Source organism: the organism of the source record quoted next, unplaced genomic scaffold, assembly GCF_019419815.1.
Source record: "Pyrus x bretschneideri cultivar Hongxiangsu unplaced genomic scaffold, Pyrus_bretschneideri_v1 Contig27, whole genome shotgun sequence".
NCBI lineage: Eukaryota > Viridiplantae > Streptophyta > Magnoliopsida > Rosales > Rosaceae > Pyrus > Pyrus x bretschneideri.
Window position 1 is genome coordinate 1,676,908 of NW_025999579.1, and position 16,476 is coordinate 1,693,383.

General features: G+C 40.3%; 1 long non-coding RNA gene and 1 pseudogene across 2 annotated transcripts; one reads left to right on the top strand and one right to left on the bottom strand.

Moving 5' to 3' along the window:
- Positions 1 to 12,839: 12,839 nt before the first annotated feature.
- On the top strand, positions 12,840 to 14,551 carry LOC103931675 (annotated as a pseudogene).
- A 363-nt stretch (positions 14,552 to 14,914) lies between these two features.
- Positions 14,915 to 16,373, bottom strand: LOC125479022. 2 transcript variants are annotated; one of them, XR_007259749.1, is made up of 3 exons: positions 15,907 to 16,373; positions 15,346 to 15,502; positions 14,915 to 15,195 (listed from the first exon to the last, which is right to left on the bottom strand). It is a non-coding gene; the product is annotated as an uncharacterized LOC125479022 (long non-coding RNA). The 2 variants fall into 2 exon arrangements; XR_007259748.1 differs by having other exon boundaries at positions 15,360 to 15,502; positions 15,907 to 16,220.
- Between the last annotated feature and the right edge of the window lie 103 nt (positions 16,374 to 16,476).

Consider the following 16,476-nt stretch of genomic DNA (forward strand, 5'->3'; position numbering starts at 1 on the left):
TTTTCTGGCTCCTGTCGTCCAGATCGCACGTGGAGCGCACCATTTTAAATAAGCTGGAAATGATTCGGGTATGAAATAGGAAACATATCGACGATGTTTATGATTTGGACGAGCTCTAAGACATGCACTATTTGCATGCGGCGATTTCAGAGGCGATGTGGCTGTACCCTCCCGTACCGGTCGACATGAAGGTGTGACAATGTTTTGCCAGACATGATAGCCGTGGGGAAGGAGTAGTTCGTGATGTACCATGCTTACGTGTATATTCAGATGAAGTCGATTGCGGCATCAGTGATGGAGAGGTTTGTGATCGTCGTATAGGATAGGGACACGTGTCTGGAGCATCTGTTGTCATTGACTCTCAGGATGAAAGGTGGCCTCTCCGTGAGCGTTAGGAGAAGAAGATTTGTAGCTGATGATCAGTGAATCGGTGATTATATGATGTCGTTTGATGACACAAAATTAATAAGATCTTAATGCTTCTAAATTTCATATATCATTCATAAATATGCAAACTTGTTGTGATATATATTATTTATAACATATATGAGATTATGTAACATCCCACATCTCCTAGGGGAATGATCCTTAAATGTATATTCTCATCCCTACCTAGCACGAGGCATTTTGGGAGCTCACTAGCTTCGGGTTCCATGGGAACTCCGAAGTTAAACAAGTAGCGCGCGAGAGCATTCCCAGGATGGGTGACCTATCGGGAAGTTCTCGTGTGAGTTCCCAAAAACAAAATCGTGAGGGTGTGGTTGGGGCCCAAAGCGGACAATATCGTGCTACAGTGGAGTCGAGCCCGGGAAGTGGTCCCGCCCGGATCGAGATGTGACAATTTGGTATCAGAGCCTAACCCTGGTCGTGGTGTGCCGACGAGGACGTCGAGCCCCTAAGGGGGGTGGATTGTAACATCCCACATCGCCCAGGGAAGTGATCCTTATATGTATATTCCCATCCCTACCTAGCACAAGGCCTTTTGGGAGCTCACTGGCTTCGAGTTTCATCGGAACTCCGAAGTTAAGCGAGTAGAGCGTGAGAGCACTCCCATGATAGGTGACCCACTGGGAAGTTCTCGTGTGAGTTTCCAGAAACAAAACCGTGAGGGTGTGCTGGTAAGCCCAAAACAGACAATATTGTGCTACAGTGGTGGAGCAGGCTCAAGAAGTGATCTGGCCCAGGTCGGGATGTGATAATTTGGTATTAGAGCCTCACCCTGGTCGCGTGTATGTGACATCCCGTCCCAAAATTATAGAAAACGTGTGTGTGAAATGACATTTTTGCCCCTAGTTCGTTTTCGTTACATTATTGGTTGCTTTGTGTGGTGTGGCATGTGTTGGGCCACACACACACACTGTCACTCTCACTCTCACTGTCTCTCCCTGTCTCTCTCTCTCTGTTTTTCCCCGAGAACCCCATCCCTTCTTCTTCCATTTGAAAACGTACGGACACACACCAAACCCCTCAAACCATCACAGATCGAGGAAACTAAGGACACCTTCGAACTCGTGAAGCTCGTGCGAGTGCAACCATACCATTTTCAGGTGAGAAATCCTCCATTTTCACGTCGATTCGAGGTTTTCCAATTTGAGCACTATTCATGCAAACTTATTCTAGCATGTTTTTGGACTTTTTAAGCTCGTAGATGTCTTTGTGAGGTCCCAAGGAGCCTCGGAGTGCTTCGTTGGACAAATTTGGACGTCGGGAAAGCTTGGTTCGAAGTTGGCCGGTTTTTGAGTTTGAAGACAAGTATGATCGCGTGGTTTTTAGCCTTTAAAAGTAGTCTATCGTGATTCTCCTAGGTCTAAGCTTCATTTTGGTTCAAGAATCATGAAAATTGGTTGAGAAACGAACGAGAAAACACGATTTGAAGTTTTTCCAGTTTTCCGGCGCCGGTGACGGCACCGGAGAGTGATCGGGGAAGATGACGGAATATTCCGTCAGATCTGACGGAATATTCCTGACGCCGTTGACGGAATCTATTAGAAATAACGGAATATTCCTCACGGCGTCAGTTGACGCCGTCCATGTGCGCCACACGTGCCTGCGCGTGGCCGGCGCGTGTGGCCGTGCCTTGGCCGGCGCGTGGCGGCGGAGGAAATTTTTTCTAAAAATATGGTTGTGATCCTGAGGTTGCGTAGAGCACGTTGGTATATTCATTTGTCCATTTTGAGCAATGTATGAGAAGTTATTTTGAACGGAAGGTTATGTGCTTTAAAGTTAACGTTTTTATAGTTAATTCGCATATAGGTGATTCCTATCCCGAGGACGAGCGTGCACACTCGAGGCAGGGGGGCTACGACCCTTCCACATTCCAGTGAGTGGGCTTTTGGTTTTCCGTATATACCTATATACATTTATTTTCCCAGAAATTGTTTAAAAAGAGTTAATTGTTTTATGCCATGCACCATATTATTATCGTTTATGCATCATTGCATGCATTAGTAGTGACATACATATATATATGCATATTTGGTGCTGTGGACGTACAGGTAAGTGCCAGGTAAGTGGTATTCATGTTTATATTCAGTAATGGTTTGAGATACTTAGAGAGCTCATAACCTGCACCCCCGGTGTTAGTGCTCCCGCCCAGAGTAGGGCACAGTCCTTCACGTGTTGTTCACCTCCCGCACCACACGCTCAGCTTGGATCCAAGTTAGGTGCACAGTCCTGTTGTACAGACCACTTTAGGTGGTTCCGACTCGTAGGTGACCCGCGATTATTCGCACAGCCTTCACGTGATCGTAACACTAAAGCGTTTATATGTATTACACCCAGGCCTGTCGTACAGACCACTTTAGGTGGTTCCGACTCGTGGGCAGGTTTAGTGATTGAGATTAAGATTTGAGCTCTAGATTCAGCCGTACAGGTCACTTAGGGGACTCCGGCTGCCAGATGTTATGCTATTGATGTGATTTATACCTGAGCACTTGCATATCATTATGAGGCTTGGACATGGCATATTATTGAGCATGATTGGCATACTTATACATACGTATATATGTTTATTTTCTGGGAAGTATACAGGTTTTACGGCGAGGGGTTAGAATATATATTATGAAATGGTTTCCAAAGAGCTTTGTTTTTGCCCACTCACGCCTTTGTTTTGCGCCCCTCCAGGTTCTAGTAGCTTAGCGGTTTCGGTGGTTTTCCCAGAGGGCGTCTCGGCATTTCTGACAGACACTCACCGATGTAGGGTCACCTTCGGGTGCACTATTGTTGTATCATTTTCTTTGGACTGCTGTAGTCTTTATGCTCTGAATTCAGCGTCTCACTTACGCTAGCACTCATATTGTCACTTATTGTATGCTAGTTTTTAAATTATTCGTACTTTTACATTACTGTTTTTAGCTTCCGCACTGTGCACATGGCTACGTCACTTCCACGTGACGGCCAGCATGCCCTGATCTCGGTCGGGGTATGTCAGTGTATGCCGACGAGGACGTCGGGCCCCTAAGAGGGGTGGATTGTAACATCCCACATCGCTTAGGGGAGTGATCCTTAAATGTATATTCCCATCCTTACCTAGCACGAGGCCTTTTGGGAGCTCACTGGCTTCGAGTTCCATGGGAACTCCGAAGTTAAGCGAGTAGCGCGCGAGAGCATTCACAGGATGGGTGACCCATTGGGAAGTTCTCGTGTGAGTTCCCAAAAACAAAACCGTGAGGGCGTAGTTGGGGCCCAAAGCGGACAATATCGTGCTACGGTGGAGTCAGGCCCGGGAAGTGGTCCCGCCCAGGGCTGGGATGCGAAAGATTACGTGAATCACTAGTAGATTGTATTTAAAATACTTTATGATTTTCTATGTTTTGATTGTATTACTTCAAACGCAAGGAATCTTAGGTTGGTTACTATAATTTTTTTTTTTAAACAATATGATATTCATTGATAAGTAATATAATATGTACAATTATTAAGGATAAGGTGCATGCAATGAGCCTCGATAAAAACCTTATGACAAGACATGAGAAATAGTACACCGAGAATTCCTCAAGTCGTTCATCTCTCTCTTCCTCTCTTTATTGTTCCCTTCAGAGAAAATAAATGTGAAATCCCATTCCTGGATTTCACTATTATAATCTACATATTTGTATTATTGAGATTTTATATTATTTTCGAGAATTTATATTAATTTATTTGAATTTAGATTTTTATTAAACTAGTTATGAAATTGAAGTTTGGAAATTAATTATTTAAAATCCGTAGACCTTTCGTGGTCACAATTTATATTTTCGAATAGAGCTCAATCTCAAGTAGGGGTGGGCACGGTTTGGTTTGGTTTGGTGCAGTTTTGAGTGAAATTGAAACTGAAACCGAAATTTTTTGCAGTTCGGTTCGGTGCGGTTTTGAAGTCAAAATCGAAATGAAACCAACCCGTTTGGTTCGGTTCGGTGCGGTTTCAAACGGTTTCGGTTTGGTTTTTAAGAAAAAATGTACAATTTGCAATTTAACATATTAATAAGCATTTCCCAATAGCAATAGGAAAAAGACATTTGTTATGTTAACAATTAGCATGTTGTATGCAGTTGTGATGTTAAAACATGTTTGTGCAATAAAAGGGTGTCCATTACAATGTTTATCATAAAACAAGTTGAATAAATTTGAATTCATTAAAAGTGAGTGAAACTTTCATACTAGAATATGTGATATCATACTTCAAATGAGTGGACTTCATTAGATCATTGTACGACTCTTGATAACAAGATTAGTCCACCCTTGTACATATATGTGTGTGTGATGGTATAAAATAACAAAGGTCCTTCAAGTTAATGAACGAAAGAAAGTGATGAATAATGATATTCTAGTGTGGTTGAGTCCATACTAAGTGTATAGATTCTAATAAACAACCAATTAAAACATGAAATCTAATATGAACATTTAATTAAATATTTATTAATATTTACGGTGAGGTTTGGTTTCAGTGTGGTTTTCAAAAGCCAAAACCAAAACCAAACCGTTTTCTATGTTGCGATTTTCAAAAGCCAAAACCAAAGCCAAAGCCAAAACCAAACCGAAATCGTTTCAAAACCGTAAAACCAAACCGTTCGGTGCGGTTCGATTTGATTCGTTTTCGATTTCGGTTTTGGGTTTTAAGTGCCCACCCCTAAACTCAAGAACGTGTAGGCGTAAACCGTTCATGAAACGGAGCTATAACGAAGGAGTTATTAACGTTTAAAGTTAAGGACATTTTGGTAATTTAACCTTCCTTCTAGAAAAAGAAGAGAAATGAGAGAAAGGCGATAGATAGATAGCTGAGATGAAAAAGAGAGAAAGATGAGAGTGCCACGTGTGTGGCTGTGATGAAAGAAAAAGAAGAGAAAAGAGAGAGATGAATGGCTGAGATGAAAAAGAGAGAAAGATGAGAGTTATGAGAGGAAAAATGAGGGAAGGGAAGGACCAATCAGAAACAAGAGAAGGGAGGGGAAAAGAGAAAAAGGAAGGAATTGGGTCCCTTTGAAGACCCACGACCCAACCCGAGTAGAGAACAATTTTTAACGGGTTTTTTCACCCATTCTTCCGGCGATTCATGGCCTACCACTTCTACCAAATATCTACCCAACCTCCCTTTTACCATTTCCACCCCAAAGTTGATGAAAATTGGCTTGGAATTTGTGGAAACCATACATGTGGGTGCGACGGCCCGTGCCTTCGATCCATCATTTTTGAAACATTTTCATTTGATCTTCACCACTAATAGCATCTTCTTGAACCCAGGAACAAAGCCCAAACAAGTTTGGGGGTGGCGAAGCTGTTTTGGAGTCGAATCAAGAACACTCAAATTAAGGGTTTCCGACAGTTCATGAGAGTTTTCAGGTGTTTCCCGGCCGAATTGGACCTAGGTATGAAAGTTGTTCCTCTCATTGAACTCTACCTGTCTGTAAAATTTGAGAATTGTTTAAAATAGTTGAATTTTCCGGTAAATTGAGGCTACCAACCGCCACCCGCATTAGCGCGTGGCCAGTGGGCTGACGATGTTTTTCTAAGTTCAATTTGATGTCCTGATTTTTTATTTGATATTTGTATGACCTAATTTGATCGTTTGAACCTAATTTCACCATGATATGTACTTGATCAAAATATGAATCAATGATCTGACAGTTGGATCGTCACCAAACTTTAATGCGTTATAAAACATAATATTTAAGGATAGCTGGAGCTGACGGATTAGGAATCTGACTACGGATCTTCCCGAATTGGATTTTTTTTTAAGTTAGTAATATTAATTGTTAACCATCATCTAATACTAGTAATTGGTGGAGATCCGACAGTCGGATCGCAATGAGAATTTAGTATATCGTTTTATGAGCATAATGTGGACTTTCAGAAGTTATAGATTGGAAATTTGAATGGCGGATCTTTCGATTTAGATTTCTAGGGTTGTGGACCCTATTCTCGACCTTGATTGATGGTTGACTTCTAGCATGAGTTCTTCTAGCGTGTTGTCGATCTTAGAGTGTGATTGAGATTTTATGGAGCTTGATGGGCTCATCGTGATGACGTGCACCTTGATTTACGTAATGATGGCATTATATGGTGATATGCTTGTTTATTTTATGTGATTTGACTGTGTATTGAACTTGTTATGGAATGTGTGGTTTGATTTGTATGATTGGCTTGATGTGATGAAATATGAGGGCTAGTAGTGGACCGTTAACCCATTGTCATGGGGTTTGTTGCTTCGACACTTGTTTCACATCTTGTTTCCTTATTTCAATTTTTGTTTCATTCAGCCCTTCTAAATTGAGTATTTGGTTATTGTATTGTTTCTTCAAGCTATTGTTATATCCCTTGGCCTTCCACTCGGTTCCGTTGAGTGATCCGGAACTAGGTATCCGTTGGAGTTCCGGTTAAAGGTCTAATCCCTGCTCTGTCTGGATTCCGTTGAGTGATGGTCCGAAATCGTATCCTGCCTTAGATTTTATTGAGTGGTTCGTTATGCATTGTACTCTGCGATTCTGTTGAGTGATGGTCTGGAATCGTATCCTAGTTTGGATTTTGTTGAGTGATGGTTTGGAATCCTTTCTATTCCGCGATTTCGTTGAATGGTGGTCCATAATCGTATCCAGCTTGTATTTTATTGAGTGGCTCTACATGCATTGTACTCTGTGATTCTGTTGAGTGATGGTCTGGAATTGTATTCACTCGGATTCTGTTGAGTGATGATCCAGAATCCTTTATACTTCGCGATTCCGTTGAGTGATGGTCTGGAATCATATCTTGGTTTGGATTCCGTTAAGTGGTCCAAAATTCCTTTGGTGTCTTGGTTCCTTGGATTTTTTTTTCAGCTTCAGAGATGTAGGCTTCGGCTGAACTGTGTCACTCTAACCCTGCATTTCAGTGTATTGTACGTGTTATTATTTGGTGTGATTATTGGATGTTGTTGGATGTAATTTTTATGATTATGATAGACTGTTGACCAATATGGCTATAGATTATTATTGCGCTTCGTCAATTGTTCCTTGAGATGCTGCACGTGTTGAATTGTGTATTATGTTGAGACATGGTGGTTTATGTGATGAATGTTCAAGTGTAGTGAAACGATCGACGAACTACAAATGACTTGATCCCTATTTAGGGTATGTAGGCAGTTTAACAATAAGGTTAGATACAGCCATAAATTATACGAAAACTACTACGCAATTCGATTCTTGAATTATGCTTTGTACATATCCCGGAGGTGGGGTCTATTGGATTTACGGATACTTGATAACGTCACATGTCGATTCTGAACGTATGTCGGGAACGAGGCGTGACAATAAACCACAACATCGCTGCTCTAAGACTGAATCCCGTTCACATGATTCATCATTGCAATTCAGAATTATTAAGAATGAAGAGTAAAGACAAGGTTAAAAATAACCAATTAAGTGTGTGAAATTCATTTTCCTATAAAACCAGCCTATAAGATAATTACAGTGGCGCCACAGTTTTCATAAGCAATAGGGATTTGGAAGTCAAGAAGTTAAGAAGGTAGGCAAATCCAATTCAAATACCCCTTTAAATCGTAAGACACTCACATGTCCGCGCAACACCACCTCATCCTCTACGATGCGTTGCGATGCTTCCTCTTGGCTCTGGGGGGGGCATGTGTCCGTCGCAACAACCTTACCAACTACCGCCACCGCCAGCCGCTCCTCCTCCTTTATCTGCAAGGCCACAGGCTCTTGCTGCACCACCGCTCCCAAAGACTCGTCCTCCCCCTCATCATCGTTGTCTACTCGTTCGACACTAGTAGTAGTCGCCCGTGGTACAACCCCGTTAAGGGGAGACAGTTGAGATGCAAAAAGCGGAATCAAGAAAGTTGGTGATCGGTAACATCCACGTGCTTTATAACCCAACCCGAGGAGAAGTAAAATTAGGCCAGGTACCTTCTTTTACATTCATGTTCATTTCCTTGTGCATAAAGCAAAATGTCTGTTCCCTGACACTGATGAACAAGGTACACCTTCTCATATCGAGGGTGAAAATCCTCTCGCAGAGATGGGGTAATGCCCCTGTTGTCCTTCGCGGCGATTTCAACAGCACTCCTCGGGTTCGATATTCTTAAGCCCCAGAGTTCATCCATACAACATTGTCATTATTTACTCTACGTACTTTTAACAGTGACGTATTAAGTTGGGTTGCTTCCCTGCTTATTGAAAGAGTGCAAAAAGTTCTTGTCAAATCTGACGTGACTTGCTGATGCTGTTCCCTTGGATAATAATTGTTGGTCACGCGGATACTGATGGACGTGTTGGTGTTGAAAGTTAACTAACTGAATAAATATGTGGATGATAAGTTTATAACTCTATCACACGTTTCATTTTCACTCTCAATGAAATTGGACAGAAAGATAAATGAGAAAGGAAGCAGCAAGCTTCTATGATAACAATACTTTGATATATTAAAGGAGTTTACAAATTGATTCCTTGTGGATGGAATGGGATTAGACCTTACGGGGTAGACTGACTTGTATGTGCAGAAAAGAAAGAACCACACAAGCGGTTTTTAATAATCAATACAAAACAACGACATAACATGCAAAATAAATGAAGATGTTTAAAAGTCTTTACACTCTTTAAAATACGGAGTAGGATTCTCTCTTCTCATATTCTCATCCATTTCCCTTCCTTTTTTAAATATATTATTTTTTGTCTTATTGTCTTTATAAAAAAATAAATATAAAATGTTGACGTGGCTAAATAGTAACCGTTCAAATAGGAAGGAATGGAAGAGAAGAGAGATTAAAAGGGGAGAGAACCCTCCTCCTTAAAACACACGCTGTGGCTTTAGACTTTTGCACACACACTCTCCATTATTCCAGTGGTTGCAACCACATTTTCGGCTAGCTCAAAAGAAGCATTTGATTTTGGTAAGTGTAGGAAGCATGAGTAAAAAAAAAGCTAGCAGCACACAAAGTTGAAATAACGTTTTTATTTGAACTTCCAACAGGACGCGATACATCCAACATGCTTTTTGAAATCTGTCTGGTATTTTTTTTACAGCTGAAGATCATGTTATATGACGGAAGAGAGTTATCTGGGCAGAGAGATTGTCATCCTGCTCAAGTCTTAGGTGCCAAACAAGAAGTTAGCAGTCCACTTACGATGATAGACGGGTGTTGAGTAAATGTAGAAATATAGAGAATAATCTGAAAGATGACTTTAAGCTATGACTTAAATCGTTTTCCTAAAGTGTTATCTGCCCCCACTCAAATGAGTTTGCTAAAAAGTTCTTGTGCTAACCTCGTTCAGGAGGCTTCTTCGAGGGCGGCTAGGGAGAGGAGGCGGAGGGAGATGGAGGATCCCATTAAAAGGTAACGGATTGGGGTTTGCTTAGGTTTTGGGGGTGTGTAAGAAAGGTGGGTTTGGAGAGCCATTGATTTGGTTTAAAGTTTCAGAGATTTAGGGATAATGGGGTGAAAGGTATAAAATTCTGAAACGGAACAAGGGATTTTGATCAACTGAGATTGTGTAACGTGGGTCTTCAGAGGGAAGAAGGGTGAGTTGTGGTGATTATCTCGGCAGCCACCTGTGGAGAGCAGATCACTATAGAGCCACTCTTCAATCTGGTGAGAAGAGAATCGGGTACAGAGAAGAAAGGGAGAGTTTTTTTGTTTAATTAGTTTTAAGGGTTGAAAACATTAATTAATTATTATTTTTTAATTTAGTTGGATGGAAAAGTGGGTCTTTCTTTTGCCACATTATCATTTAACAGTTAAATTAATAGAAAATTTAACGGAGGTCTGACATTGCTACGAATTCATAAGTTGAGATATGACATTGCAATGTTTAAAACATAAGGTTTGAGATTGTGGTTCAACTCATAGTTGAGGTAGTTTTGTGTAATTTATCCAAAAAAATAACATAAAAGTTAAATGAGGTATGACATTGCAATGAATTTATAAAACAAGGTCTAACATTGTAATGCTTAAAAGATGAGTTATGAGATTGTGGTACGACTCATAGTTGAGGTAGTTTTATGTAATTTATCCAAAATTTTACATATAAAAATAATTCCTGGTAAAATTCTTAATAATTCATTGTGACAAATAACCCAACAAAATAATTCAATGTATAAAGTTTTGAAAGCACTGTATGTTAAATTGAAAGGAATCGTGTATTTAAAATTAAAAAAATAAAGACGCGGCATACAAATAGATTCAACCGTTTAACAATAACATTTATTATAATAAATGACTAAACTATTAAAAATTAATAAAAGACATTAATGATTAATTAAAAATTATTTGAAGCTGTTGTTGACACACCTGATCCTGATATCCTCCAAATACCAAAGTACTCATGTGTTGGCCAACACCCGAAGGTGACAAAGCCATATTAGAATGCATGAGGACTAGAAAGAAATACCTAACATAAATAAAACTTGTAAATTTAATTATAATGAATATGCAATTGTGGAACGTGTTCGGAGCATACAACTAATCCGAGACACTAAAAAACAATAATATAAAATTGAATGGACAAAAGGGATGGGTCCTACATCGAGAGAACTCGAAGATGCCAATGCGAGAGTGTCTTAACGCAGGGATTGTACGTCTCGATTCTAAGTCCTGAGGGGGCACAAAACAAAACATGAGTCGACCAAGTTGATATATAAGTAATATTAAAACAGTTAAACTTTAACATACTAACCTCTAGGTTTAGAAAACTCGTATATCATAATAGGTTTTTCCGAAAACCCTAGCATGCCATAAAACTTCTTAAAATATATATTATATATTATATTTAGTGTGCTTAATAGTAGTAGCACAAGGGTGTGTGTGTGTGTGTGTGTGTGTGTATGTGTGTGTATATATAAACATATATATAGATAAATCTTCATTCACCTGAAGGCACTACATCTACCGTCCGTAGGCAATATATAACTATCTTTCGACTGAAGCCACCAACCTATGCCCAGCCGAAGCCATATATAAGTATCTTTCAGTCGAAGCCACCAACCTATGCCTTGTTGAAGCCAATATAAATATCATTCGGTCATAGGGAGTATCATTTGCTTGTAGGCCCTACATCACCCGACCGAAGCCAATTAATGATTTCATTCGCCCGTAGGCAGGACCATTTGCCCATAGGCAAGACATTATGAGTAACCTCTAAATAAGCACATAAAAACATTAACATAATATTTCTAATATATATATATATCTATCTATCTATCTCAAATTGGAGATCAGTAACTAAAACGTCGTATCGTAAAATCACGTTCATAAGTAGGTATATAGTCATCAATCATATATACCACAACGAATGTAAAGTTGATAAAGCATAATATATCATAAAGTGTAAATCCAATTTACTCATAAACGTTTCATAAAACATAACCAACAAATCATGCTTTCATGTATACATTTCTAGTAGTAAAATCATGCATTTTAGAAGGGGTCTGTTCACAGATACTTCACCGTTGAAGAGCCATGCAAACAAGAGAGGACGGGAATGCCATACACAATTGCACCTAAGTACATAAAGGTACCAATTAATAAAACTTTATCATAACAATTGAATTTCAAGAAACAGATGTCATAAACGGATTCAGATTGCGGTTAAAGCCTGGTAGCCCGACCCAAGGGTTTGGGCTCAGATTGGGGTACGGGTTTTGGGTTACCGAGTCGGGGTTGACCCGGTTTCAGGCAGGTTTGACGGAGAAGAAAGCTGAAGCTTCCCAAGCTCTATTCAACCCTGAAACTCAACCAAAACACGTCATGCAATATACCAAAATGAAGCCTAAGGAATAAGGAAGAGATTCGTACCAGTGACAGGTCGAGAGGTGGTAGGAGTTGGTTGGAAAATGGTCTGCAAGGCACGACAATCTTGTTAGAAACTGGGGAAGGTCTTTCCAAGGTGTTCATGGTCGGAGATACCACGAACTATGTTGGAGCTCGTTGGAGTTCAATTTGAACAGTTCTAGTGACATTGTTCCATGAGGGAGAAGGAGAAGAAGGCGTCTTGTTGGTCCAGGGTCAAGATGGGAAAGACCTGAGGGTGATGGTGGTGGTGTTGTCGTAGTTCGTTGCATGTGTGTGTGTGTGTATGTGAATCGCTGGAGAGGAAAGAGCACAATAAGTAGAGAGAGCTATGAGGTTTGTCACGAGAAAGGGAAGGAAGAAATAGAGAGAGCCGGGGGGACCAAAAAGGAAATGGGCCCTAAATGGCACATAATTTAAGACCCAAAACGCACCAATTTAGCCCAATCTCAATGAAGTTACCAAAATACCCTTCTGTTCCGTAAATTCCTAGATAGGTCGTCACAGCTGTCAAATTTGACAACTACTCCCTTTGCTACCATTCCATGTCATGCTACATAGGATTTGACATTTCGGTTGGAAACAATTAATGGCTGCCATTTTTTTAATTGTTATAACTTATGTGGACATTTTGACATCTCCTTTAGAAAGCGTTAGGGTTGAGATAGAGTTAAGGTTAATTCCATCTCTGGACACAGCCGCTAAAACATGACATCGTTTGGACTTGCAAGATGTTTTGGAACGTTTTGCTTTCGACAACGTTTGCAAGTTGGCTTTTAATGTAGACCCAAATTGTCTCGGAAGCGACAGCGGTAGAAAATCTGAGTCCACCAATTTCGATTCCAATCCGAATCCTGATCGGTTCATGCAGGCATTTGAAGAAGCGGCCACACTTATCTCCGGGAGATTTTTGTATGCGTTTTGGTTTATGCAAAAGATAAAGATGTTTTTCAACGTTGGATTAGAGTGGAGGTTAAAAGAATCAATCTCGACCGTTCATAACTTCGCGGATAAGATAATAAAGTCGAGAATTAGCGACGAACGGTCGGACGATCGTCACGATTTGTTGTCCTTGTTTATTGGTATTACCGAAAACAACAACTCGCCGGATTTTCTCCGAGACATCGTGATAAGCATCATTCTCGCCGGCCGAGACACGACCTCATCGACTCTGACGTGGTTCTTCTGGCTCGTGTCGTCCAGACCTCACGTCGAGCGTGCCATTTTAAATGAGCTCGAAATGATTCGGGTCCGAAACGGGAAAAGTATCGGCGATGTTTATGATTTGGACGAGCTCCGAGACATGCACTATTTGCACGCGGCGATTTCAGAGGCGATGCGGCTGTACCCTCCCGTACCGGTCGACACGAAGGCATGTCTAAACGACGATGTCTTGCCGGACAGGACAGCCGTGGGGAAGGGGTGGTTCGTGACGTACCATGCTTACGCGATGGGGTAGATGGAGAGGACATTGGGGACTAACTGCTGCGAGTATTTTTCGAAGTGGTGGCTGACTGAGGACGGCACGTGTCGGCAGGAGAGTGTTTTCCGGTATCCGATATTTCATTCCAGGCCAAGGATGTTTCTGGGGAAGGATTTGGCGTATATTCAAACAATGTTCTAAAAAACTGCATAAACGGCCTAAGTGTTGGGCGATGGTGAGCCAAGGCATTTTCTTGAGAATTGGTGGGAAAAATCGGATGGGCTCTAGGTGGCCAACTAGGCGGGCTAGGCGGTGCAATGCGGAGCTAGGCATTTTTTTTTTAATGAAATTAAAAAATAAAATAAAATAAATCCTATCTAAGTCTAAGTGGTTGAAAATTGTGAACTTGTTGTACATTTGTCATCCTACGATACTCCTTACTATGGTTATATGACATATATGCTTAATGTGTTTTTAAATTTTGGACTTGTTGGATACTCTTTTTGTATTTTATCATTCTTTTATTATCCTATCCATGAATTTCATACAAGTATAATTTTTTGTAAGTGTCAATATGCACTTATTTACAAGATATACAAGAAATTTACCTAAATCTGCCTAGGCCGCCTAGACCCTGCCTAGACCCCGCCTAGTCGCCTAGGCGCTAAGCGCTAGCCCACCGCCCGATTAGCGCCTAGCGTTTTTTAGAACCTTGTATTCAAATGAAGTGGATTGCGGCATCGGTGATGGAGAGGTTTGTAATCGACGTACAGGATAAGGATACGTGTCCTAAGCATATGTTATCCTTGACTCTCATAATGAAAGGTGGACTGCCCGTAAGTGCGAGGAGAAGGAGATTTGTAGCTGATGACCGGTGATTATGTGATGTTATTAATAAGATCCTAATTATTCTAAATTTCATATATCATTCTTAAATAGGCAAAATTGTTGTGACATTGATTACAATGTATATATGATTATATAAATTACTAGTACATTGTACTTAGGATATTAGAAGATTCTATTCGAGCATGATTTTATTAATTGGAAGTCAATAAACCCTTTTTTGTTTACTATAATTAACGGCACAAAGCATGAAAAATAATACACAAAGAATTCCTCAAGCCGTTAATACCTCTCTTTCTCTCTTTGCCGTACCCCTTAGAAAAAATAAGCCACAACACATTACTAACACGCTCCTATCAATGCTCTAATTAAGGAACTGAATCCTGTTCACAAGATTCATTGCAATCCAAAATTATTAAGAATGAAGAGTAAAATCAAGGTTAAAAAATAAACAGAAATTAAGTGTGTAAAGTTCATTTTCCCAATAAAACCAGCCTGTAAGAGTGGCGCCAAAGTTTTCATAAGCAACAGGAATTTGGAAGTAAAAAAGTCAACAATTTGAGAAGACAGGCAAATCCAATTCAAATCCCTCAGAAATCGTAAGACACTCACAGTCACACGTCCTCATAATCATCGTCGTCTACTCGTTCCGACACTAGTCGTCCGTGGTACAACCCTGTCAAGGGGAGACAGTTCAGTCCAGCCTATAATATATTGCATATAGTCATTTCAAATCTTCTAACTTTTGTAGTGCATTTTGAAGAAGTTTAGTATAAGTTCTGTATAACTTTAAAATCTCTCGTCTAAACACAGCATAAATTTCTACTTTATTTATCTCACGTCAAACTCAGAGTCACGCCTAGGAGTTGTTTTCTCTATGGTTGGCTTGTCTAACACCCCACCACCTGTGCCAAGCCTGGTGGCCGATGCTGTCATCAAGATGCTCCGATTTGGACTTTGTCTATGAAAACAATGTTTATCACCTGCTACATGATCAATAATAAAACCTTGAGTTAACCAACAACCCAAGCATGTTTACCCAGAAACATAGGAATGTAAAAGAGAAAAACTTATCTATGGCAGTGATACCACATCGATCGTTGGTACTTCAAGTCTATCCCGCGTTATCACATATTTTAACTTTCATATATGACAATACGTGATTGACTTGAGATAACGCCTCCGCAACACCATGTGCATGGAAATTTTCTTAATGTTAAAGAGTTCAAAATTTAGAGGACAAAAAATACAAAATTTGTGCCAGAGAAAATGCATAAAATAGTTTTAACAATCTCCACAAATGGATGCAAACTTGACGGAAATTACAGAATTAGTGCCTAAACTGAAATTTTGCTCAAATTTGGAAGAGCTAAGAAACAAAAAGTACCTGATTTGTTGAGATTGAATCCATGATTTGGCGAAAGATGGACTCGACCGCAGATGGCAGCCATGAGCCTCTCTCTCCTCTCTCACACACACACACTCTCTCTCTCTCTCTCTCTCTCTCTAAAAGTCTGAGTGTTTGTGCCACAAAAGACAAGAAGTTGAGATGTGTGGCATGTACACATGTTGTGTGGTCCGTGACCACTGCGGCACTGCCTTCGATTTTCTGATGGTGTTAATTAACGACACGTCGTATGAGAATCATTCTGTGGAAAATATCCGGTTCTGGACTTTGTATGGCACTGAGTCTCTGGGAAAGGAGAAAGTGTGATGAACATGGAAAGCGATGTTTAACCTTTGTTGCCAGGATTAGCAGTAAATTACTCACTCACTAAGAAAGTAACTGCGGCGCATGAGCTTGCGTCCATTGGTTTTCCGGAGATGAGTGATTCAGTTTGGATTGATCGGTCCCTATCTTCGTTGATTTATGTTTTGAACAATGATAGTCTTCTTGTAAAACTTACTAACTTAGTGTTTCACTTCAATTGCATACCCCAACAATTATGGGATGCAT